Genomic DNA, 26,892 nt, shown 5'->3' with positions numbered 1-26,892 from the left:
TAACTGACCGCCAAATTTTTCAGTATGATCCGGACAATGCCTGACATTTCTTGATATTGCTCCTTGATCATAGAGACTAAGAGGAGCCCAAGAGGACTCAAAAGGGAGAAGACAAGACGATGAAGGAGGGGTGAAAGTATAAACTTAAAAAGTGATCACTTCCAACTTTATAGTTATTCAAGGAGCTGCTGGTGATCCTCCACCTTCTAATTATTATCATAATCTGCTATTTTCAATGAAACGCATCTCAAGGGACTCCTCTATGAAAACAGGTACTGCTAAACGGAACCTCAAATGGGATAAAAGGTACAAGACGGATAGCTTTAAGGCGTTATAACAAATGCGCAAGAAATAGCTTCAGACCCCGTATAAACAGTCTCTCTATCCTGTGGAATCTTGGCTTAATATGTCTCAGGAACCAAGTAGCAGAATAGAATCCAGCTCAAGCACTGGAACCATATCTCTTATAGCAACTACAGCAGTTATCTGCACTTCTGACCCCCGCAAGAGCCCTTTACCTGCACCCTCAAATCCACAAGAAGGGCCAACACAAAAGAGATTCAGGAAAGTAGCCATACATCTCCCAATTTCACTCAAGCAACCACCGAATTACTATTAACTCAGACATCCAAACCGCCATCTGAATCTTCGATACAGAATTTGACTATTGAACAAGACCTGGCAATGGCAACCACCTCAACTATTGACTCCTCACTGCCTGTACTGCCTCCTCCAATTGAGGTGACTCTGCAACAGATCCTAAGTGAACTACACAAGATGAAGATTTCACAAGAAAAAGCTCCTAAAAAACTAACCAACAATTCAAACAAATCATCAACAATCTCCAGCAACTATCCTCTCGCATTACCCAGGCAGAGCTTAAAGTCTCCTCATTAGAGGACTCTTCTAAGAATCAGTATACAATAAAACACAAGATGCGGATGGGACTTGATGATCTTCAATTTAAGATTGATGATATTGAAAATAGGGCACAACGTACCAATCTGCAAGTTGTGGGGATACTGAAAGACTCTGAAGCTGGCTCAACTCCTATAAAGCTGATTTCTGATCTAATTCATAAGCATGTATTGGTGGACAAGGCAGTTATAGGCGAGGATTTCACCATTGTTCAGGCACATCGGGTTCGTCCAACTCGCCCTTCAAACGCTAAATATCCCCGAACAATTGTGGCTAGCTTTGGGGATGTGTGTATAAAAGAACAGATCTTATCTTAGGCAAGCTCTAAAAAATTATTTTCCACAACAGAGAACTTTTCGTTTCAATTTTTTGGGGATATGTCGATTCCAGGGGTGCGCAGACGAAGAGAGTTTGCTGGATTGATCAATGAATTCAAGAACTCATGGGCACCTGCTGGGTTTATGCATTGATCAAAATTAAGAGTGTTACATAATGGACATGGACATGTTTTTCTGTCTGTAGATCAAGATAAAGAATTTCTACGCATAGCAAGGCAGGGAGGTGGGTAAGAATGTGCAGCATTCTGGATCAGCAATTCTAGTGAGGGGGCTCATAAGAGGTGTAAGGAGAAAGGGGCATAACTTTATGATACAAGTGATGCAGCCATCAATGAACCTAAGCCATCCATTGCTCCTTATGGAAATGAGCTTTTGAGTGCAACACGAAAGTACTCATTTAAGGGCGAAAGGGGCAAAGGGGGAGGGGTGGGACAGAAAATTGGGCCCATGACGGCTAGGGCCTACAAAGGGGGTCTTGAGGGCTGGGAGGCTCACAGGGTGCAGGGGTTTGGGGAGAAAAAGAGAAAAGTTGCAGTTAGTAAAAATGTAATGTTGGTTATTGAAGGTAGCAAGGAAAAAAAAAGAGTTTTTGAGTCTTAATATAGTTCTATCACCTTGGTGTAATATTGAACCAGAATAGCACCACAACAAACAAATATATGGATTAGCTTAATGTAATATCAGTGAAGCCAATAACAAGACCACATTTAAATGTACATTTGGTGTCAGCACAAATCCAGAATATTTTGCTTAAGGTGACACATTTAACACATTTGAACACATTTAAAAAGAGATTTGTGCCCTTGCAGGCTACCAGGTTACATCTCTCGAGCTTTTTTGCTTCAGCAGGGGGCTGCAGTAAGGGGGTAGCAATCTTGTTTATGCGCCATTGCGATGGAAAAGCATCACATATTATCAAAGATCCTAGCTCTAGATGGATTATCGTAAGCTGGAAGATGGGCAACGAGATCATCCAGATAGTTAGTTTGTACGGTCCAATATCTGATGATACAGCCGTCCTCGAGGGTCTTAAATACGCTCTATCCCAACTTCCGGGTTATATTATAATAGGGGGAGATTTTAATCTAATACAGAATTTACAACTCGATTCCTCACGTAAGAATAAAGCTCAAAATAAACCCAGAGTAGCAAGAGGTGTGGCCACCTTAATACATGATTTCGATTTAGTGGATCCTTGGTGAATCCAGCATCCTCAGGCACATGAATATACCTGTTTGTCCAATAGATTCAATTCCAACCTCGAGAATTGACTTTTTGTTTAATCTCGCATCACTGAGAACAGGGCAAGACTCATATTCTTTCAAATCCATTTTCGGACTATTCGGATCCAGTGATAGAGATCAAGGTCAATCCTGTTAGACAAGAATATTCCCGCTGGACTATAGATAAGACCTTATTAACCGAGGAAGAATGGGTTACGAATATGCGTGTCAAGATCAAGGACTTTTTAGAAATAAATAAGGGGTTTGCCTCTTGTATGTCAGTCTGGGAAGCCTGTAGAGCTGAGATCAGGAGGGAGATAATATCTTACAAAGCCAACGTATCCAAACTAAGAAGGATTACTGCTTTGGCCCTACAGTGTGATTAGATCAGGCAGTCCAGAGACACATAATCGACTATTCTCAAAGTACAAAAAATAATTTGGAAAAAGCCAGACATGATTGAAAAGCCTTATACGTCTCCAATACTATTGAGAATGAAAATACATGCTTTCAAAAACTCAATGAAGAAAGCGAACATGCTGGCAAGTTCCTGGCGTGTTCTTTAAAAAAGAGAACTAATAATGCTACGATCAAAACAATTTTCGATGAAAATAGAAATCAAGTAGTTGATCAAATGAATGTATTTGGGCTGTGTTTCTTTCACATTATAAGAAAATATACTCATCCCTATCTTCGACTTCTTCTGCTTCTATAGACAAACTTCTTAATCTTGTAGAGGTACCTAATGTCACCGATTCCCAGCAAGACCATATAGTAGCTCCCATTACAGTCAAAGGGGTCCAAGAGGCCATTAAGGAGTCCCATAATGGGAAAGCATGTGGCTGTGATGGCTTCCCAGACAAATTTTATAAGGTATTTATGTCCCAATTGATAGAAACCTTAGTTGAGTTACTCAATGCAATATTTGGAGGAAGCCAAGTCCCTAAGTCTTTTTTCTGAGGCAGTTATAATAAGCTTCATTAAAAGAGGCAAACCCCTTGACAATCCGGGATCATATCGGCCAATCAGCTTACTTAACTCTGATTACAAATTGTTCACAAAATCATGGCAGTAAGAATAACCATCTCTGCCCAAACAGTGGTTCATAGAAATCAGTCAGGATTTTTGCCGGGGAGAACAATGGCAAGCAATACCAACTTTTTAATCCAACTGATTATTATATGAATAAAAAGATAGAAGCTACAATAAATATTATAGATGCTGAAAAAGCTTTTGATTTAGTTCCATTGGAAATTCTGTTTGCAATCCGTTAGAAATTTAATTTCCCCTTACAAATTTTCAGTTTATTAAATAATCTTTATAGCAATGCCGAAGCAAAGATCATAATAAATTCCCAAACCGTAGGATCATTACAAATCAAGCGAGGAACTTGGCAACGGTACTCAATGTCACAAGTGCCCCTTGTGTTATTCATAGTGACTCTAGTTTCTTTGTTATGACAGGATCCACAAATTAGAGCACCGTTGCCGGGAGCTCCTAAGCTAAAACGTTTTGCAGATGACGTAATTTTATATTTCGCTGAGTAGAAGCAAATTATCTTGAATGTTTTAAAAAAAAATCAAATCCTTTTCGGATCTGGGGGATATAAAATTAATCATTCTAAATCTGAGATTTTGCTTTTTAACTGTTCTGATTATATCCTTCCATTAGCTATGCGTAATCAGGTCTGTACGACCGGGTCAATTAGATATTTAGGGATATATGTGTCACATGATCCTTCACAGTTATATCAGCTTAACTATGAAACTATACTTTTAAAGGCTAAAAATCTCTTAAAACAGTGGCAGGCCTTACCACACTCTATGATATGGATTATTACTGTTATATAGATGATGATTCTGCCTCTATTTCTTTTTATATTTTCAAATGTACTAATTAAAGTCTCTACAAATTTTTTAACATGTTAGATCAAATGCTACGTCATTTTGTTTGATCTGGCAAGAAACCTCAAACACAACTAGGGACTTTACAGCTACCTATCCAAGAGGGTGGTCTAACACTCCCTCACTTTAAAAAGTATTACCAGGCAGCATTTTTGGATTGGTGTACAAGGTGAATTACTAGACGTGATCTGGGTAGCAATTTCTGTCTGAAGCAAATGCCATATAAGCCAAAAAAGTATAACAACTTGGGAAACGGTGCGGATATATTGCTTTGAGGATTTCCTTGTCGGAGGTGCAATGAAATCTTAGACTCAAATTAAACTGTCCAATCCAGGACTCACATCTTCATTACTTTTTTTCTTTTTTCAACTTCGGAATTTTTTGAGCAGTTTACAAGTACCCCCCCCGGATGCTCTAGCAAATTTGATTAGTCTCAGCTCCTATGTGAAAAAAACCGGAGGGGTAGGGAATTGGTACCAAATTCTACTTGATCAACTATATGTTAAAGTTGTGCCACAAGCACTACATAAGATTCAAAGCACTATAGGTTGTAGGTTGGATGTGCACACATGGAGAGCTTACAACATCTGGGTGCATAAAGCCATAAGGGGGACCAATTTCAAACTCATGGCTTTTTTTTGCAAGTGGCAACTTTATTATACCCCATTTCGCCTCTTCAAAATGTACCCCTCTGTTTGGGGAGCATGTTTCAGATGTAATTGCCATAATGGGGACTGGTTTCATATTTGCTTTTCATGTCCAGCTCTAATTACATTTTGGAAGCAAATATTTAATTGGTTTAGCAGCATACTCCAAATAACCTTAGGGGCATATTAACAACGGACTTATCGCCACTTTTCCGGCACTAAGCGGCGATCATAATTTCACAATATTTACAATGCGCCGCTAACATGCATTAGCGCATGTTAGCAGCAGTTTTCCTAACGCCTTGCCTTGCATCGCTAATTAGATGCAAAGTAGGCGTTCCTGAGGAAAACAGCATTGCAATACGCGCTAAGCCCCCATTACCGCCTGATTTTAACGCTTGCAAAAAAGCAGACTTAGCATTATGTAGTATGGGAGGTGGATTGTGAAGTTAAATCCACACTTCAGTATCACCGAGCTCTGCTATTATCGCTGATCATTTATCTCCGGATTTCTCGCGTTGAAGGGGTTTTTGGACGCTATCACTGGATTTTATATCACCAATGCGCAAAGCATTGTTAATACAGCGCTATCATAGCGATAAAATCCAGTGATAACCGGCGATAGAAAAAAACGCGCTAAGCGCGTTTAGCGATAATTATTGCTACGTGTTGTTAACATGCCCCTGTGTTCCTGAACCGAGTACTGTTCTTTTAGGAATGATTAATACACTCAGTCTACCTATTCAACAACAACAGTATTTTTTTATTGCATCGCTTGTTGCCAAATCTCTGATCCTGAAAAAATGCAAGGAGGCTGAGCTCCAACCTTTTCTCAATGGCTACTCAAGAAATCCTGAATTGAAGTGAAGGAAAAATTATATTCGCAAAGATTAGGAGCTTTAAGAATTTTTTTAAAATCTAGGTTGGAGGTAGGCTAACGTTTATTTATACCTGCGAAAAGGGAGCTTCATATCGTTAATATAGGTTTTTTATTCATGTTAATTGACAGGTATTTATCATGTATATTAATGATAATTGCATTTCAATGTTTGTTCTTACTAACTGCAAAAATAAAAATTTCTATAAAAAGTTTTTTTGAAGGTTATAAACATGTAAAGTTAGCACCTGCTTGTGAAGAACTGGTTAATAGGCTTCGCCAATACTTGTTATTTTTATACTGGCACTTACTAAGCGAATACACACCTTTAATACACTCCTAATGAAGGATTGATCTTAGTATGGGAAGTGAATGTGTACCAAAACATTTATTTTATTAGGTGGGTGAATGCCTTAGCAGTTTTTATGCAAGCCACTGGTCTTAAAGTCATCAGGCTCATAGAGCCATGCAGTTTCTTTTAGCAGTACACAAAGTCATTTGTCAGCTCCTGGCCATTATGGTTCTAGAGGTCTATGTATCCAGATCTATGTGTGGCACTGGGGGTGATCTCTATGTGGACTAGTGGCTAACTTAAAAGAATGTTTGTATCCATCTGGAAGAAAGGATGTGTCACAAGAGGTCATTGAGCACTGAGTGACTTCCTCACCCATGACCATGGACAAAACCATAAGCCCTTCTAATAAAAAAAGCCAGGAGCAATCAAATACTCCTTTATCTCATCTCTATTTTAATTCTCTGAAGGGATTTCAGGTTCAGCTGGACATTTACTCAATTAGAAAATCTGTAGTTATCTGTACAATGTTTGCCCACAGCAAAAGCATGTTTCCACAAATAATTGCTTTGGCACTGGTTGAGGAATGTTGATGCATTTTTTAAGGAAGGATACATTTATGTGAGTGCACTTCTCGGGAATTTTCTGCAGGTTGGCTTAGAGCATAAGGAGATTCAGGGATCCGAAAATGTGAATTTCTCCTCCAGTTGTTACTCTTTGAGCTGTTGCTCTTTGGGATGGAAAATACCTCTGAATGACTTTCCAGCAATCTTGGAAACAAGGCTGTGCTTCGCCAAGCATAAACGTGTTTTGGTTTGATGTAAACATGGTTTCCAAGAATAACAAAGGGTGTTTGGTGGACTAGAAGAGTCATTGAAAATCTGTTGCATAGATCTTAACTGTATTTTGTGTAGCTAGCAGAGTGGATTAGTAAAGGCCGTCTTTACCAGCACTTTAAATGTATGTGAGAGAGGGGCTATGGAGAGACGAGGAGCACTTTGTCGGGTGGTAGTGATGGAATACGTGGAAGACATCATGGCGTGGTGCCAAAAGGTTTGTTGCATCAAGAGCCATCTGCTCTAAAGCGGACCTGCATCGTGTGTCCCTTTCTCTCAAGCACATTTAAAATGAAGCAGTTAAGAATGTGAAATCATATCTACTATTATGAATTCATACCGACTTTAGATTCTTTTTTATGACCTTTTACACCATGGAAATATATATACAGGGTCGGACTGGCCTTAATAGGTGCAATCAGGCAGTGCCCAATGGACTGGTCTGACAGGTCAGTGTGTGGGCTATTGTTTTGCCTGTTTGTGGGCCATTTTTATGGTCTGCTGGGTTGGTTCTCTCTGTTGATTTCCTTGATATTAAAACAAACATTGCCTACAGCAAGTTCAAATCAATGGAGCCCTCTATAACTTGCAAAACACTTATACAGCATGTCGTTACAAGCGCCAAACTGCGACAATTTGCTACCATGGACACTTTTTAAGCTATCTAATTCCTAAATGTGGGCCACTTTTATTTTGGTGCCCAGGCCTAATTTGTGTCCATGTCTGACTCTTCAAGTACAGACAAGAAGCTAGTTGCGAGAGAGGGTCATATGTATTCCCCCATCCTGGGAGGCTATACTGAAATAACATGCCAACAGTCACAAAAATGTTAATCAATACATGACAACATGGTGTATGCTTGTTTTGATGTGCATACAAACAGCCTCACTATTCACAGCCATGAGAGGAACCTCAAATTTATACTCTTGGGATCATCTTTTATCACCTTTTAATAAAGCTCTTATATGTGTTGGTTTTTAACCATAACTGCACCTCAATTGTTTTAGCAATTATCACTTTCTCAACATTTTTTATATTTCTTTCAATTTTGAGTATTTTTCTCCTTGTTGAAGGAATCTCCTAAATATTAACGCTGTAATTGGAATAAAGTATGGGATTATTTATGAAAACGTTGTGCAGTGCAGTGATGCGCAGCAAGTCAGCTTGCTGCAGGCAATAAGGCACATTCCTGCCGTGTTCTCTATGCTGCCACCCTTTTGGCAGCCTAGTGCCAATGCAGGCACCCTTGCACAATGGTGCATGGGAGCCTGCAATGCATGCAGGAATGTTTTTGTAATGTATGGGACACTTTCCTGCATCAAAACAATCCTAAGAGGCATGTTCCTCTTTCTATGTGTGCTGCGGAATGCAGCACACATGGAAAGAGGAAGTAACAAGGAGAAATAAAAAAAATCTCTTCTTTACACCTCTCCAGGAAAGGAGTATCTTTTTGGGCATTCCCAAGTTTATCAGTCCTAGTAAATAAGAGAATGCGTAAAAAACCATGGGAGTTGTTTAGGAACACCCAGGCAATGCCATGGAATGCCTTACCAGAGCAGAGCAAGGCAACTTAGCGAATTGCACTGCGTTGCCTTACTACAGATGTATGGTGTCACTCAAAGCCATGGAAAGTGGCCTTGTGTGGCTTCATAAATATGATTTAAGATTTCCATCGCTCTTGTACGATGTTGTGTGGTGCAAGAGTGACACAAACCAGCCTGTAAATGTGTAGATGAAAATGGCACAAGTGAGAAAGAGAATTTATAATAAAACTGTGGAAAGGCAGACAGAGCATGCAAAGAGAGGAGCATTTATATTTTATTTCAGGAGAGCACTTTAAGCATCTGCTTTTCACATTAGTCGGTTCATGAGAGGGTTGTCGTCACCATGCAATAAACCTGGGCAACTCTAAAAAAGTTTACTTTTATTTGTATTTATTTGAACTCGATGACGGAGTAGGTCTCCACAACATGTACCAGATACAACTAAAAATTGCAGGTGCAGTTTTCTGAGAGCCTTCCCTGTTTTTTGCCACCATTTACCACACCTTTTTGTTTAACTGAAATAAGTTTCCAAAGCAAGGTGTTTCAATAAAACAAAAACATCAATGGCTCGCATCAAGGGCATTGTGAATCCCCCACTTTAGTAGCTACAGCGGGGGTGGGGTTCTCTATGGGGTTCTCTATGGGCCTGGGAAAAAGCTGCAAATTATTGTTATACATTAATACAGAGTCAGTAGAAGAGCAAGCAGAATCAAGGAGTAGTGAAAGATGGATAAAAAGAAGAGGGAACAATGGAAGTAAATTTGCATGGAAGGAAGGGTGAAATAATGGATGGATGAGTGGGTGGATGGATGAGTTGGTAAAAGGGCAAGTTACTGGGTGGACAGGCAAAGGATGGCAGAGTAAAGGGAAGGATGTATGAAAAGAGGGATGGATACTTGAAAGGATGGCAGAGTAAAGTGATGGATGGATACATCGATGAGCAGGACAAAGGATGGGAGAGTGCAGAGATGGATGGGTAGGTGGATGGACAAGTGACGAATGACAGAGTAAAAGGACTGATGGATGACTAGGTGAACAGATGAGTGAATGCATGGCAGAGTGGATGAACAAAGGCATGGATAGTTGCATGGCAGAGTGGGTGAATGCATGATGGATGGATGGCAAGACAGATGAATGGATGGATGGTAAAGTGGAGAGATGCATGGCCGAGTGAAGGAATGAGAGGATGGATATATGGATGACAGAGTGGATGGATGGATAGATGGACTAATGGATGGCATAGTTGGATGGCAGAGGTTCAGTTCAAAGTGGGGGGTATTTTAATTTTCTGGCTACTCCCTTGGCTCTCATGCATGGAAAATGTTCCCGGTCCAATTGATTGATTTACATTCTCGGGATGCTATTAAGCAGTGAAATCCAGTAATAGACGAACACTGAACTGGCAAACCAGTGGTGACTAGCTGTAAAGCCAAGTGTCTCTAATCACAGCGACAAGACTTATGCATGTATTCAGACTTAATTCATGATAATAATATCCAGTTTTTTTTAACTGACACCTGATCTTAGATCAGAAAGTGTTTCTTGGTAGCAGAGAAAACAGGTGCAAAATATACCATCCAAGACCTTTTTCAAATGTATTTTTTCTTAAATGAAATTGCATGTATTTTCCAAAGAGCATCTTAGTCTCTAGTTTCAAAGATGTTCAGCAGTCACAAAATCTGTTCTGTGGTAACTGGTATGCATGTTTCAATTAAAGACAATAAGAGAGAGGTGGTATTCAAATAGTGTCTGATACTGAGTTACCATGACTGTCCATCTTTTCTTCTTCACCATTTGACAGCGAAGGATCACTGATATAAACATAGTCAGAGAATAAACATGATAATATCATGCAGTACATTATCAATCAGTGCAATTGACTCTGCCACTCACGTTGAAGTTACATTTGGTAGGTATGATGCTTCTCAAATTTCTGAACTGGAACATACTGCATAGACTTCCTTCCGTGCTCTATGATGATCTCTCAAACAAGAACTATCCAAAAACAAAATCAGATCAGCCATTTCTAGGGGAATTTCTTTAATGTCTGGTTTTGGGTTGCTACATAACCCCCATGGACACTGATGGAGATGTGTTCTTGTTCATTATTATCACCATCACTCCTGTCTTCATTACTGTCTGGAACAGAAAGCAGCATTGCAAGATTGAGGACACTACAGGCCACATGTAGGATGCAATTTTGCTTTCAGAAATGGGCTATTGGGCTGTTTCTGACCTCAAAAATACTTTTACAAATGTACAAAACACAAATTGCGATTCAGTATGTGGAAGGGGCGTGTTCAGGGTGCCCCTTCCTAATACCGAATCAGAATGGTATGTACAAATATTTTGCAACCGAAATGTGGTAGCAAAACATTTGTACTTTACCACCAACTCAAAGTTGGTGGTAACCTACTCACAAGTGGGAAAGGATCCCTATAGGACCCCTAATCCTTTGAGAATGGTTGAAAATATATTTTGAACCACAGCCTACTCTTCTAAAATGAACAGAAAGCTTTTCATTTTTTTTTCACAATGCATCCCATTTTCCTTTAAGGGAGAGGGGCTCCATTTAAAAAAAATTGCTTTATTTAAAAGCAATCATAATCTGCTGACTCTACCAGGGCACCATCCGTGTGAGTTTTGGGAATTCCCAATGGGTAGCAAACTAAACCTACCTCATTATTATTTATGAGGTAGGTCTATTTGACACCCACTGGGAATCACAAAAGTGTAAAGCACACTTTAGTACATTAGTGTTTGCAATTACCAAATAGCGATACACAAACATTCAATATTTGGTCATCGCAAATACATGTGCCTCCACATCTATTGGATGAACTATTTTCAGCTACTCATATGACTTTTTTATTTCTGGTCAGATTGCTTTTCTCAGATGCTGAGTACGGGTCAGCAAAGTCTTAGAATGTGGAACAAACCAATTAAAGTATGTCTCATCACAATTCCTTCAGTTTGCTCAATTGCTCTGCAAATAGCTGCAACTGCAGTCAGACAATTAGGAAGACTTTTACTGGATCTGACACAGCTGATAGGTAGGCTACAGGCCTAATGACTCAACCATGTCTCTGAGTGAAAGCTGAAAGAGCACACCCGCCTCTCTCATGGCAATAAAAAAAAAACTCCATATTGTAATTGGGCATTCCAAGGGTATGTGTATTAAACAACTTTTCCCTCAATACCAAGAAGACCTCTAAACATTCATAATTAAATCGTACCGGATCTCTGATATTGTTGTGAGATAGCCATAATAAAGGTTTTGCAAACAAGGAAAGGTTTGGAATCCATTGATGGCAGTAGCCAAAGGAAACATCTGCAACTCCCTCTGGGTAGTAGGAGAATGCATCTGCAGCATTGCAGAAACATGTTCTTTTGATACCTTCCTTGCTCCTTTTTTAATGTGATAACCAAGGTAAATCCTTGCTTTCTTATAATATTTCATCTTTGAAGGGGAAACCCAAAGACTATTATCTGCTAAATGATTCAACAGTGCAATCGTGTCAAGCTTACAGTCATCCTTGGTTTTAGACACCACCAATAGGTAATTTTTATATTAATCAGGACTGAGATACAATGTAAGTGCAAACTTTCTAAACCTTTCTTTAGAATCTGACTAAAAATCAAAGGACTTTCAGTAAGCCCCAATGATATTCAACACCAACCATGAACTTTATTATGGAACTTAAATGCAAAAAGGTATTGACTATGCTCGTGCGCATTGTATACCATACTGCATCAGTTGAATTCTAAAAAAAATTACTGCAAGATTAGGTCCCACTGGACACCACAGAATCACTATTTTATGTATTTTTCTAAAATCCTGTATGATTTGGATCTTGCCACTCACTTTTTTCAATGCCTATTGTGGGAGAATTGTAAGGACAACCAAGCATTCCCCCACAAAATTCCCTGTGCAATCATTTTTTCAACCCTAGGCTTCATTCCCTTTTCTACCTCCTTTGAACGTTTGTACTGTTAATTTTTTGTTTTTAGATTACTCTTGACAGGCTTTGCAGTTTTTATCACTCCTATCTCTTCTATTGGGAAATCCCATACCTTTTCTTTGAAAGTACATCCAAACCCAGAGGTCTTGTGAGTTTATTTTCAACACTTAATCTTCATCTTGTGTTTCAGTTGTGCACCATCCTTGTGTTTCAAATGTGCACCATCTTGTGATCAATAAATGATGCAGTTCATATTCCAAAGCAAGTCTTCACCCAACAAATTGACAGGAAATCACACAATATGAATTTATGATTATTCTCTAATAATCCTAATTAATTTTAATTGGGGCATCTGCTGTAACCTGGTTAACACTCTGTTTATTGCTAATGCCTAAACTTTAACTTATTTTCCCAAGAAGGGGTCGGTATGGAATCTTCACAGAATGAACTGTAGAGAGAGTAGCTCCTGTAGCTATCAAAAACTACACTGAGTTGCCACTGGCTTCACCACCAATGTATGGGTCACTCTGGTCTACCTCTAAAACTGTTTCAAGTTAGCAATCCCCCTCCACTCTTAGTCACAATCATTGCCAATTAGTATTTGTAAACAACGGAGGTAAATCATTATTCATAATCAATGGATTCTGTTTGTATCTTGGACTGCAAGGTATTTTGTTTTCTGTTTTTTTCTGCAACACCGGGACTGTAGTCATGTTACTGCACATACTGCAAAAAAGCTGAATGGGCTGGGGCCATGGACTGTGTTTGCACCTGATTAATTTCTCACTGCATCTGGGGAACAAAATCATTCCTGATTCAATCTGGATTCTGTCTACATTCCAGCTTCCAAAGTCTGATTTTGCTACAGAAATGGTAAGCAGCACTCCTCTTCAGCAAATTAACACGTGCATTAATTCCAGAACTATTTACAACCTCTCTTCTAGGACCTTGGATCTGCCTCATCTGAGCAACCATCAACTTCTCTTTGACTTTTTCTGCTTCATGTCAAACAAATTCCAACTGTATTAAGTCCTGCTCCCGAGCAAAAAGTGAATTCAATTAGTCAAAGAACAAGTTCATAAAGGAATATTAGTCCATAATCAGTATTCTTCTTTATTTTCAATATGTCATCATATACAGAAGACACATGTGTTTCACAGGCGATTCATATCATTATGTTGATGTAGCCGATGTAGCCAACATGTGTTCCGTCTTGGGTATATCACCCACTGACTTCCTCAGGGCTACAATAACAATAATATAAAAATTTACACTCAGAAATCATCCTATGCTGTGTATCCAAAAGGATTTCTCACTAAAAAAGCAAACGTAAAAGAAAAAAATGAAAAAGAAGAAGACCACCAGAATAATACACCATGTGAGATACACCATCCAATAAATCAAAAGCACTAAAGTAGTAAGCAAAGGGGATATGAAACCACTGAAGTGAGGTGAAAAATACCCTGGAAATAACATAACGGTGTATCGGCAGAAAGTGTACACTCAGTTCAGGAGCAAAAGAGAGATTATATATTTAAAAAGGGAACGCCCAAAGAGAGAAGTTGAAATGGTGCACATAAGTTGCCTGAGAGTGCCAAAAACCAGAGTGAGTATGCTTGTGTCAAAACACAAGCATATCACTCACCAATAATTAATTTGAAAACAGGTCCACCACTATCCAGGCAAACGTACAGAAATCCCATTCAGCATTGGTCAGAAAAGGAGAAAGATTATTTTAAAGACTATCATTATCACTTAATATCACAAATTGGCCTTCATGCCACACCATCACAATCAAAGATTATGTCAGGAAAACACAATCCAAAATCTGGGCCCAGAATATATCATTAGTATTATTCGAGAAGTTAAACATCATTAAATCATAATGACAACTCGAGCATAAATTTCGATCAGTATCTTTAAATAGAGAACCCCCAAGGTACACAAAACACACAAACCGGTAAGTGATACATATATCAGAAAAGCCTTTCTGTAATTAAACCTAAAGAGTATAAACAACATAAACAGTTTTCATACACCCGAGTAAGGGAAAACACATAACTCCTAACATTGTTAAGACTCCGCAATTATGTGGAGTATGTGACAGGTTTACCTGAATCCGCTTGTATCCAAGGTAGTGTGTGAGGTAAAGATGTTAACCTAAAAATAAAGTGACATGCATTATTCTAAGCCACACTCCAGTATAAATGTGCCAATGAAGTGGTGTCATTGTTTCTAATTGAAAGCTGTGTATCACCCGCCCATATCAATAGTTTTCAGACATATTAAAGTAAATATCTAAAATATCAAGGTTGTCTCGCATTATGGAGCAACCATAATTTATGAAAAACTACATTGGAGACCACAAGGTCTCTCTTACCAAAACACAAGCATAACATTCCCTGAGTATGCAGGAGAGTGAAAGGTAAGAAGAACCTCAGTAAGAGGAAAAATATATGTGAAAGGCAAACTGCCTCCATAACCTAAGGTGAGCTTAAGTGCCGTGTACAGTACGCACCAGCCACCTGATCTAAGGTAACCAGTCACGAAGTCACCATATGGCCAGAAAAGAAGAGAAATTTTACCAGTTTTTTGGAGAGTACTCCAGTTCTAGTCTCCAGCTTACAGCAAGAGTCCACCTCAGATGTACCTCTATAAGTAGCCGACGAAAGCTCGTATATTCAAATATCGGGGCGGAAAGAGTAGAGATGGAAATCCGAATGGTGGTGTGAACAGTCGCCATCTTGTAGTGGTTATATAAACCCATGCAAGAATACAGAAAAGGGTCTGCCATATTGTAATGTGATACAATAGGGCAGATAACTAAATAAATAAAAATACCATCTAATTTAAATATTAGTAATAAACTAAATAACAATTAAAATTATTTATGTGCATACAGGCCCAATCAAAACACATTCTGAGGTGTCAGCACCACTATTCAATTTTACTGCGATCGATCAGCTCTAAGTAAATGACAGACAGCAGAAAGTCAGTATGGACGCTGGAGTATTATTCCCAGCAGAAACAGGAGGAATAACGTATCAAACCATCTCTAGCGATTTATATCATCTTAATTCTAAGATCTGGTAGTTATCCAATACATAATATACGGTCTCAATAGCTATAAAAAGCTCAAATAAAGAAAAAAAAGAGAAGAAACAAATAAGAGAAAAAGGGGAGAAGGAGAGACCAAAAGATCCAGAAGTCTGGAGTCGTGCACAGGTCAGGGAGTATGTAAACATTAGTTGAAAATCACATAGAGATTCACCGTTGCATGGTTGAGGCATGGACAATCATCAATACATGTGATACATCATACATGTAGAAAGTAGTGTAGTCATTATCCACATTGATTCCCAGTTCCACTGCCCGTAGGTTTATGATCCAGAGGGTCTCAAATTGCCTCAATCTGAGCTCCCTCTTGCCTCCCCTAGGGTCGGTCTTTACAACCTCTATCCCGTGAAATTTGAATCCAAGTGAATTTTTTCTGCTCCATACATTCACTTGCATGGCTTCCTATTGGATATTTGATATCCAAGTTTTTTAGTACACAGAAGTGATCTGCTATTCTGTCATTGAGCAGGCGGATGGTGCTGCCAACATAAATTTTATTACATTTAACTGTATCTCATATACTACGAACTTCGTCATACAATCTATTTGATCATGAATCTGAAATTTGCGTGATCCGTTGTACACAAAACACTAATGCAACCTGGCTGACACAATTGAATGTCAGCTTGTTATCTGCGGATGTTGCAGTATGTGTAGGTTGGCTAAAAGAGGGGTCAAAGACTTTGAATACAACTGATCTGTAAACTACCAGGTGTTTGTCAATCTAATGAAAATGTTGAGTAAAGGCAAAAAAAATTTGGTCTAAAAAATGTACACACTACCATAGGACTCTCTGGCGCTGAAGGGAACTACTTTGCGTTTGGATGTGCCTATTGGGAAATGGCAGCATGCCATAACCAATAGTGAAGTCAGCCAATGGCTGAAGTGGACTGATGCATTGCCCCTTGATAGATGCCTGAGTGGGTTGGAGAAAAATGTTAATGACAAAACCACAGCGGAAAAGATGAAGTGCGGCTGAAAGAACAGTAAAGTAACTATGTCATTCACATTATTTTAGTAAAATCAAAAGTTCTTGGCTAACACAGACCTAAAGTCTCTTGCATTTGAGAAAGAATGAAAGAACGAAAGAAAGAAAGAAAGAAAGAAAGAAAGAAAGAAAGAAAGAAAGAAAGAAAGAAAGAAAGAAAGAAAGAAAGCAGGAAAGAAGGAAGGATTGGAAGAAATAAGGAAAGAAAGAAGTAAAAAAGATAGCAAAGAACATAGGAAAAAGGAAAGCACAGAAAGAAGGAAAGAAAGAAAGAAAAAGAAAATAGAAAGAAAACAATACGGAAGGAAAGAAGTAAAAAATCAAGAAAGGCACAGAAGCCAAGAAAGTTGGAAAGCACAAAGGAGGCAAAGATAGAAAAAAGAGAGAAAGAAGGAAGGAAAAAAGAAAGGAAGGAACAAAGAAAAGAATAGGGAAAGTAAAATAAAGGAAAGAATGAATGAAAGAAGGAAGAACAGATCAAAAGAAAAGAAACAAAGAAAGAAGGAAAGATGAAAATAAAGACCAAAAGATGGAAAGAAAAAAGGAAGTTAAAGAAAGAAAATAAATAATGGGAAAAAGAAGAAAAGAAAAGTAAAAAAGAAAGAAATATGAATAGAAGGAAAGAAAAAAAGAAAAAAGGAAAGAAAAGAAGAAAATAAAGCAGAAAATAAAGAAAGCAATTAAGAAAAGAAAGAAGGAAAGGAAGCATGAAACAAGGGATGAAAGCAAGAAGGATTGAAAGAAAGAAGGACGGAAAAATTAAAAGAAACAAGGAAAGAAAAAAGGGAAGATGAAAAGAAACAAGGGAAGAAAGGAAGAACAAAGTAAGGAAAGGAAGAACTACAGGGAAAAAAGGAACGAAGAAAGAAAGAAAGAAAGAAAGAAAGAAAGAAAGAAAGAAAGAAAGAAAGAAAGAAAGAAAGAAAGACAGAAGGAAAGGAAAAAAGAAAGAAATATATTTTAAAAGGTATTACAAGTGCTGAAAATGAAACACGATAGGCTGATTTTCTTATGTAGGCAATGTTTATTAAAGAACCATTGGTGAAATTGAGTCCAAAATAAACTTGTTCTGAAGATTTCACCACTTCGGAAATCACATGTATATTGAAGCTTTCCGTATGTGTACTGCATGCATAGTAAAAAGAGAATAACTTAATACAGAACAGTTTCAAATAGATGCAGTCTGTTATGCTGTGAAATACCAGCAGCCAGATAAACAAAGGAGACTTCAAAAGGAATTCACAACAACATTTGTAGCAGACAGCAACTAATAAAGCATGGAATGTGGCTTGTGCTCACATCTGGTACAAAGATCCTGCTTTTACTACAGACTTTAAGCACAGAGACTGCTCTATTTTAACCAGAAAGTAAAAACAAAAACACCAGCTCTGACAGGAACTACATTGTCTGCAGATGTTGGGGCATATCTACAAGGCGGCGATAGAAAATTATCACCGCTTTTGCGTCCGTTTTCGGCCAAAAAGCGGTGATAATTTTATCGCCTAATTAGCAAGGTCACGCTAACGCGTGATACCTTGCTTTAGCGCTCGCAATCTTAACGCCCAGCCTTGCATCTCTAATGAGATGCAAAGTGGGCGTTCCTGACCTAACATGACAGGAGAAATGTCGCTAAACGACATTTCTCTAACATCAAGCCCCACGCTGTGAAGCATAGCAGCAAGAAAAGTAGCGATAACCCCTGTTATTGCTACTTTCCTTACGCCTGCTTCAGGACTGACTTAGCCATGATATCCTATGGAAGGTGGATATCATGGCTAAGTTTGTGAGGCCCTATCAACAAGCTAACGCCACATTTAGTGAGATTATCGCTGGGTTTCCAGCAATAATCTCACGTTAGGCAGTTAGCGCTAGGATTTTTATAGCTTTTGAGATAAGCGTTGCTAATAGAACGCTATCTCAGTGATAAAAATGCACGCTAGCTGGGAATAATTATCCTAGCGCTCAGTGCGCTTAGCGATAATTATCGCCGGTTGTTGCTGATATGTCCCGTAGTCATTGTAAAAGAGCAAAATGCAGTCACTCAAATTGATGGTGGCTGAAATAAGCTGACCAAGTCCCCCATGCTGTATGTCGTAGTGGCTGAAAGCAAAAAGTGAATAACACAACAGACTAATAGAGAGATGGCTGAAAGCCACTTTATGTAACTATAGTACACATCAGTTTAACAAAATCAAAAGATAAAGGCAAATCCCAGACCTAACTATAAAACGATACAGAGTTTGTGCATGTAGGGTCTCAGCAAATAGCTCATTACAGAGGTTTTAATCAAAATTACGTTAAGTCCCAAATGGGCATAAAAATCAATAGAGACACGGACAGCATCCTCTGAAACATCTAAGTCTTCAGGAAAGTCTTTGGGCTCACCCCCAAAATCAAGTGTTTTTATACATTATTGTCACAGATGATGTTAATAAAACTCCAGATTCATAGTGGTATGATCAAATCTGTTACTTTCACCGCAGATCAGAACAGAGTCCCATTAGGCATCATATTGCCTAAACACCTAAGCACTATCCTACTACATGAATAATTATTCTCTCCAGTCTATGCTGATACAATCCAGAGCTAGTGGATCAAACTAGATACATGAACAACCTCAAGCTATTATTAATGAATAGAGAATAGTGAGAAAGCAGAAAGGCCTTGAAGTAATAGTTTCAGTTTTGAGTTTGAGCCTAGGAAAATTCAACAAGAACATAATGAACAATAATTGCGGAAAAAATCAAATATGATTTTGCTTGCCTAGAAATGTGCGGGGGAACACACGAGTGATATCCCTTTGAAGAAAAATGGATGCTAGGCCCAATATTGAAGCCTAGTTAAATAAGGGAAGGAATTAACACTTATACACATCATAGAGAACTTGCTTTAACAGCAACAGTATTTTAGCAGTGTGTACATGGGTAATCAAGAGTGAAACAAACATTAACACATTGTTGATGTACAAAAATACAAATGCAAATAAATCCTCCGCAGTTGTTTGAACCAAGAAGCCACATTAAGGTAATCATTAGACTTTGCATCCTTCATAACATACCATATCATAACAGAACTTAATATAGAATCATATAACATAACTTAACCATTGAACACATTGAAAGAAGCAACAAACTAGATACTGTACAACAGTGGTGGCTCCTCCGCTAAGGCAGGGGAGCGTCACCCAACTGCTTTGCAGGAGTGAAAGAAAGGGAAACAAAGGATAATACCTCAAGGGTATTATCATCTTATTTTTTCTTCCTGCAGCTGCTTTGCGGGCTGGGCAGGGCTGCTCTGATGACAGAGGAGCAGGGAAGAGGTGGTGGCACACTGTAAGTGTGCGTGTCTGTTTGGCCCGCTGTCTGGGGATGGCCAAACAGTCATGCACACTTTACATGTTCTCCACCCAGGCTGCATTATAGCCTGGGTGGAGAACATGCCCAGGCTCCCAGACCCTGGCTGAGCGCAGAACCACGGCGCTCAGACCAATCACAATGCTGCATTGCAGCACTGTTATAGGCTTACGGGAGCCTTAGTGCTTCCTGTTTCCTTCTGGCTGGGAGAGTCGACAGAGGGACAACGGAGGAGAGATGCGACAAGGAGGTAAATCTTTTTTTCTTTTTTTATACCTCCTTATCCTCCCACCTCAACTCCGCCACCCCTGATCTGTGCCAGCTGTCACTGCTATACAATTGTGCTGCAAGAGAGGGTGACAGGTGAAATCACAAAAGTCCTCTAAAAGACATCTAAATAACAAATCTCAAGGTCGGTGGGAACTTGTCATTTCCAAGCAACCATGACATGAACAAAACATTCAATCTTTCCCTCCCTCAGCTTCCAACTGATGTTCTCACTCATGTATTTTGGGTTAGATATTAAAAACCAACCCTCAATCCATGTCTCATATGCCTAAAGAGAGATAATTTCATGCTTCTCTAGCTACACGCTCTCCATATGCTCCGCACTGCTTGTATGCACAGTTATTAAACAAGCACACACACAGACACACACACATTTTCAGTTGTTGGGTAAGATGACTAGCCACAATACCCCTTTGAGCTTCCACAGCAGTGCCAACTCACAAATAGCAGGCAGGCCTCTGATGGTGACCCTGGCAAAGTCTTCATGGATAATAATTACAGCATGGTGAGTTCTCTATAGCAGGATCCTCAGTGACATCGTGTAGCTTTATTGGTTTACTTTTACTATCTTTATATTTGTTTGACTTTATTGTGATTCGACTTATTTACACTTCTCTGTTCCAGCAGTTAACTCTTCCTTGTTGTATTAATGGAATATTAGGAGAAGAAATATCTAATTTACACACTATTTACATATTAGGGCCAACAGGTACAATCATAACCTTACTTACCTTGTTACATTACTTTTGTGTCCACCATTCTAAAAGTCCACATATTTCATGAACATTTTCCCTTGCTTTCTTTCCCTTTTGGTCATTATTAACAGCTTCCAACTGATAACAATGACATACCCATTCCCACCAGTGTGCAATTATAGGCAGATTTTTCTCTTGCCAATGTCGAGCTGTGCATAGCCTTGATATTAATATTAGAATATACCAATTCCTGGTATTGTTTGGTATCATAGCATCTGTACCCGACATAGCAGATTGATTTGTCGCCCTTATACCAACATTAAACATTCTAGATAATAAAGCTGCAATTTGTAACCAGTAATTCGGCATGCGTGGGCATTCCACAAATGCATGCATACTCCATAGAGCACCGGTCATGCCTGGAGTGTCCCACCATTTTACCTTTATATAGCTCAGCAAGTGTATAATGTAATCAATTGATCACTTACTATTACTGACCCTTCAATCAGTACATATAAATTTAGAATGACCCTAATTGAATGTCCTGGATACATACACATTGTCAACATTTGACCATTTTTCTGCGCTTTTCCCAATTTCATCTTCGAAAGATACAGAACAAAATTATAAATGAGCCTCACAGTTAACTTCCCCACGTATTCATCCAGTAACTGCAGAAAGGGTATTGAAACAATAATAGTATTAGTTATCCCAACTTTATAAATGTAATCCCTAATTTGCAAATATTTGCAAAACATATTTTGGGGGATTAAAAGTTCCTTTCGCAGTTCTGAAAAAAACAGTAATATTGCAGATTGAACCATATAACCCACCCTATTTATCCTTGGATGAGCCCATGTCTAACATTGTGTATCCGTAAAAATATCTGGAAATTATAAAGTACCCCACAAAGGTGTATATATATTGATACATCGAATCTGAAATTTCCGTCTAAGAGCATTACATACTGTATATACAGCCATTATCACCTTGAGTCTAACCCTTTTAAAATACCCAGCATTAAAATATCAAACTAGTGCACAGTTGGCATGTTTTCCACTTTTCATCCAATACATTTCCAAATATCGCAATTTACAATCTGCAACTATTAAACAGGATATTTGTGCCGGATGACTGTCCAAAAATAAGATTTGAAATCTGGTTATGTCCAACCCCCTTTATCTTGTGCTAATTTTAGGAACATGATTGCTTTGTGTGCTTCTGTTAAACATAAACTGATTCATAACAGATTCCATTTTTTTTTTAAAAGGGGGTTTGAATAAGCAGTGGGATCGAGTGGAATATATAGAAAGACTTTGCCGGTACAACCATTTTGTTGAAAATACATCTTCAAACAATTGTTAAAGACAATCAGTTCCAAATGTAACATTTTTGTAAAGATTTCTTCATTAAATCTTTATAATTTATTTAATTAGCAATGCGGTGGTCGTTCATATTCTCTGTGTAATTCATAAACTTTTGTCTACATTTAACCTGCACTCTCAAATTACTCTGCCATGTCTTCAATAACCTCAAGGACTTGTAAAGCCTTTGTAGAATATGCAGCCAAATCATCTGCATATGCAGAGACCTTAATCCATACTCCATTTCACCAATTCCAGCATTTGAAGATCCAATATCTGACTTATGAATGGCTCTAAATTAAGAGCAAAAAAGAGGTGGTGAAATAGGGTATCCCTGTTGAAATACCCTATTTCAGTGGTTCCCAAACTTTTGACTCCCGAGGACCCCCGTTGACTCACCACTGGAAGCCGGGGACCCCCAGCAATTTGTATGATTTAAATTTCAAACATTAAAAGAGTAATCCCAAAAAAATAAACACACATGTGCACACAATAGAAATACTCAAATTACTAAGGATTTTAGAATTTTATATTGAAAGAGTTTGCAAAAAAATGAAAACTTTAATGGGAAGGTTGGTGCTGCATCTCCGTGATTAACTTTTAAATGGTTGGTTTTATTTCGCAGTACAAGGCTCCTGCTCCTGCCAGGGCCAGACTAGAAGCTCAAAGCAGCCCTAGCAAATGTTTTAAGACCAGTCCCCATACAGTGCACACCAAGTGCAGTGAGTGAGCCTGACCACTACAAAGGGGGCTTTGGGAGGCTCTCTCCCCCCCAAGAACATTTATGATACGATGGTGCATTCTACAACACATTTTGTTTATGATATATTGAATTGTATTAGCTTATAAAGAAAAGTAAATGATGACCTTACTATGCACCAGGATACAACAATATTTGTTGGGGTTCTTCAATGATTCCCTTATTACCACCCTTCAACAGTGGGTCTCATTTCTCCATAGCACATCTGTCACATGTATTTCATTTGATTTATAGCATCTCTCATACCATTGTAGAATGTCAGAGCACTTTACATCAAACACATATATGACAATGAATCATACTTGTAAATCAGTGTAGAGAAAATGTTACATAAGGCATAGGGGACTACAAGGTGTAGGATTCACATGTCTTTCTTACTGGTAGGCATTTTTAAAGAGAGCTTGGTCTGGAAATGCACAAACTCAGGATTCAGAACATAACACAGTGGTTAGCAATGACTAACAATAAAAATGTATTTACACCCAAATAAACCCCTTAGCAGCATCAGGATAATGAAAGACTGGGAAAAAACATACGTTACTAACTTGTACCATGCAGTGTGTAAGCAGCTCCTTGATGACAGTTTATAGGTCACTGTGCTAGATTATGATTGTCTCTTATGAGCTGCAGAGTAACAAAAGAATCGGTGACAAAAGCAGTATCCCACTGACCTATGCACATAAATTACTCTTTTTTAAAATGCATGGCACACGTTCCTTGCAGCACGCATATTAACCCTCTGTGCTACATTTGATAAGTCAAACATGCCACTAGACAAAACTCATCTCTCTCTTGCAGGTACATTAATCACTGGTGTTATCTGGACACTTTTATTGTTGCTCAAACTCTGCTAATTCTACAAGGAGCTGTGCAGTGCTTTTAATACTGCTGCCTGCATACCCCCTGGGAATGTCTCACGGACCCCTGGGGGTTCATGGACCCCAGTTTGGGAAACACTGCCCTACTTAATCTTGATGTGTTGTGATGTCAAACCCATGCTTACCAGTCTGGCCCTAGGAGCAGTGCATAATATCTGTATGCGCTGAATTACCACATACAATCTTGAACAACCCATAAGAATCCCTGTGATACATGATCAAATGCTTTTTCAACATCCAACAAAATAATACTTTCTGGTTGAAGAAGAAAGTTGGCTGCATCAAGCATGTTCTTATGCCTCTCAGCCAGGAATAAACCTATGCCATTCATGACTAACCATATTAATAATTACTTTTGATAAGTGTATTACCAGTATTTTAGATTACATTTTAGCATCAACATTTATCAAAGATATTGGACTATATGGCCCACCTTCCTTTGCTGTCTTTTTTTTTTAATATCACCACATTAACCAGATTTCATGTTAGTAGAAGTCCCTTGCCAACATCAGCTGCTATTTTGGCCATTATAGGAGCAAGGATATCAACAAAATGTTTTGCAGAAATCAATATCACCATCATCTTCCCCTGCAGTTTTCCCAGATTGTTATGTTTTTATTACTTGCATTATCTCAGCAACATACATTTATTTATCTAATTCTTTTTGCATATCATGTTTTAGTACTGGTAAGTAGCTTTCTCATACAAATAACTAATTTCCCATGCATTTATAAATTTGCTCAATTATTTCGTTACATTATCTTGCTCATCTTTAATCTCTGCTGTCATATTTTGATTCCTTTTAGCCCCAGTCTTAAGAACCAGTAGCCATTCTATTGCCACCTCACATTAAAGGTCTTTAGTTTTTTTTAACAAGAACTATTCACAGCCTTTCTTCTTCATATTTCACTTCATATTTCCACTCTTATTGCCACCAACTACTGATATATTATTTCCACACTATCCGTAATACCAAGAATAGCAATAGCATGTGCCTCTTCCAATCTGCAGGTTCTATGGGTCCTATCCTTTCCCATTAATTCTCCTTGTTTCCTTTCATGAGCTATACATTTAATAATTCAGCCCCTTATGTAATTATTTGTAAGGCATCCCAGATTGTATTTAAACTGGTGTTTCTCATATTAATTTCCAAAATTTCAATTATGGATTTGTTCAGGAATTACTTTTATGCTATCTCCACTAATATTGACCTATCGAAGGTCCATCAAAATGGGCACACTGACTGCTTTGCTTTAGCAAGTGTGATCTTAATATAGCCTTATAGCCCGCTGTAGCCGGATATACCGGCTATTAAAGGCCCGCTCCAGAGTTAAAGGCCCGAGCTGAAGGCGAGGGTACTTTAACAAGGGAGCGGGACTTTAATAGCTGGTATATCCCAGCTACGAAGGGCCATAAGGCTATTAGAACATTATGCCACTAGAGGGCAGAATGTTCCAACAAATAAAACAAAGGCCTCTCAGAGTTTGACGATTTTAAATTGCCTCGGGCTCCGAGAGGCCTTTGAAAACAACATTGGAATATTGCTTTGCGGGCCTTTACCGGCCCATAAAAGCATGGAGCACTCCATTGACTTCAATGGAGCTCTCAACATTCCAACGTTATAATAAGAAGTAAATTATGATCTGAGATCATCTTTTGGACCAAATTGAAATGATGGATTTACTAATATGTCACAAGCAGCCATTATCATATCTACTCACATATATTGTTAATGGGCCTGATTCACAGAACTAATCTGAGACACAATCCTGAACTTACTACTTTTGGTATTCACAGAAGGCCTTTAGCAGTAGTAAAGTTAGGATTTTGTCTTAAATCTGTCTTAAGTCTGTCTTAAGTCTGTCCTAAGTTTGTCTTAAGTTTGTCTTAAATCTGTCTTAAGTCTGTCTTAAGTCTGTCTTAAATCCTAACTTTACTACTACTAAATGCCTTCTGTGAATACCAAAAGTAGTAAGTTTAGGATTTTGTCTTAGAATAGTTCTGTGAATTGGCCCCAATGTACCTTTCAATAATATATAAAACCAGATTCTTGAGGTTTAAGATATCTCCAACCATCAATCAGCCCAAATTCTACACAGATCATTTAATTGTTTCTCTAAGTCTAATCATTCACAGCCGTTTCTTACTTTTAGTGGTATCAATTTCAGAATCCATGATGCAATTAAAATCATACAATATAATTACTTCTCCGATCCAACCTACCAGATCTTCTTCTATCACATCCCATACACTTACATCAACCTTATTCGGTCGGTCAACTCCATGGATATTTTATTATATTATGCTCAAGTACGAATCTGCCCTATGCTTCCGATTTTGCCCTAATTGATTGGATCTTCATAACAGTTATTATCTCCACCCCCTGATTGATATTTGTTGCGGTGTACATACAATGACTTAAAGTCCTAGTTGATCAGCCAGAATCTGCCTATATACACAATGTGCGATTGTGTTAAAATTATGATGTCAGCTTTGTATCTCTGTAGACTATGTTTATTGATCTTCACTTATGGGGACATCTCAGTTCTCTGAAATTCCTAGTAGTAGTGCAGAAATCCCCCACAGCTCATGCACCCCAACCACCCTTTCCTCCAATGCCCCATTTATGTTAAATACACTTTTCACATTCCTCTCTTTCTCTGGGAAAAATTAACCTAACTTTCTGGGGTTACCATTCCATAATGCCATGAACATACTACACCATCTCCCTCCCCCAACCAGATCTAAATGAAAAATATCAATCAACTTCTACTTTTTCCTGCCGCCAATCAATCTAACAATTGTCTGTGTGTTTAGAGTCCTACTCGCTCAACATTGTCCCCTTACATTAATAATTTCTCAACCTAAGTATATCCATTCCTGATACAATCATCATACTTTGCAAATC

Source organism: Triturus cristatus, chromosome 5_1 (assembly GCF_964204655.1).
Source record: "Triturus cristatus chromosome 5_1, aTriCri1.1, whole genome shotgun sequence".
NCBI lineage: Eukaryota > Metazoa > Chordata > Amphibia > Caudata > Salamandridae > Triturus > Triturus cristatus.
This window is presented reverse-complemented; position numbering follows the sequence as displayed.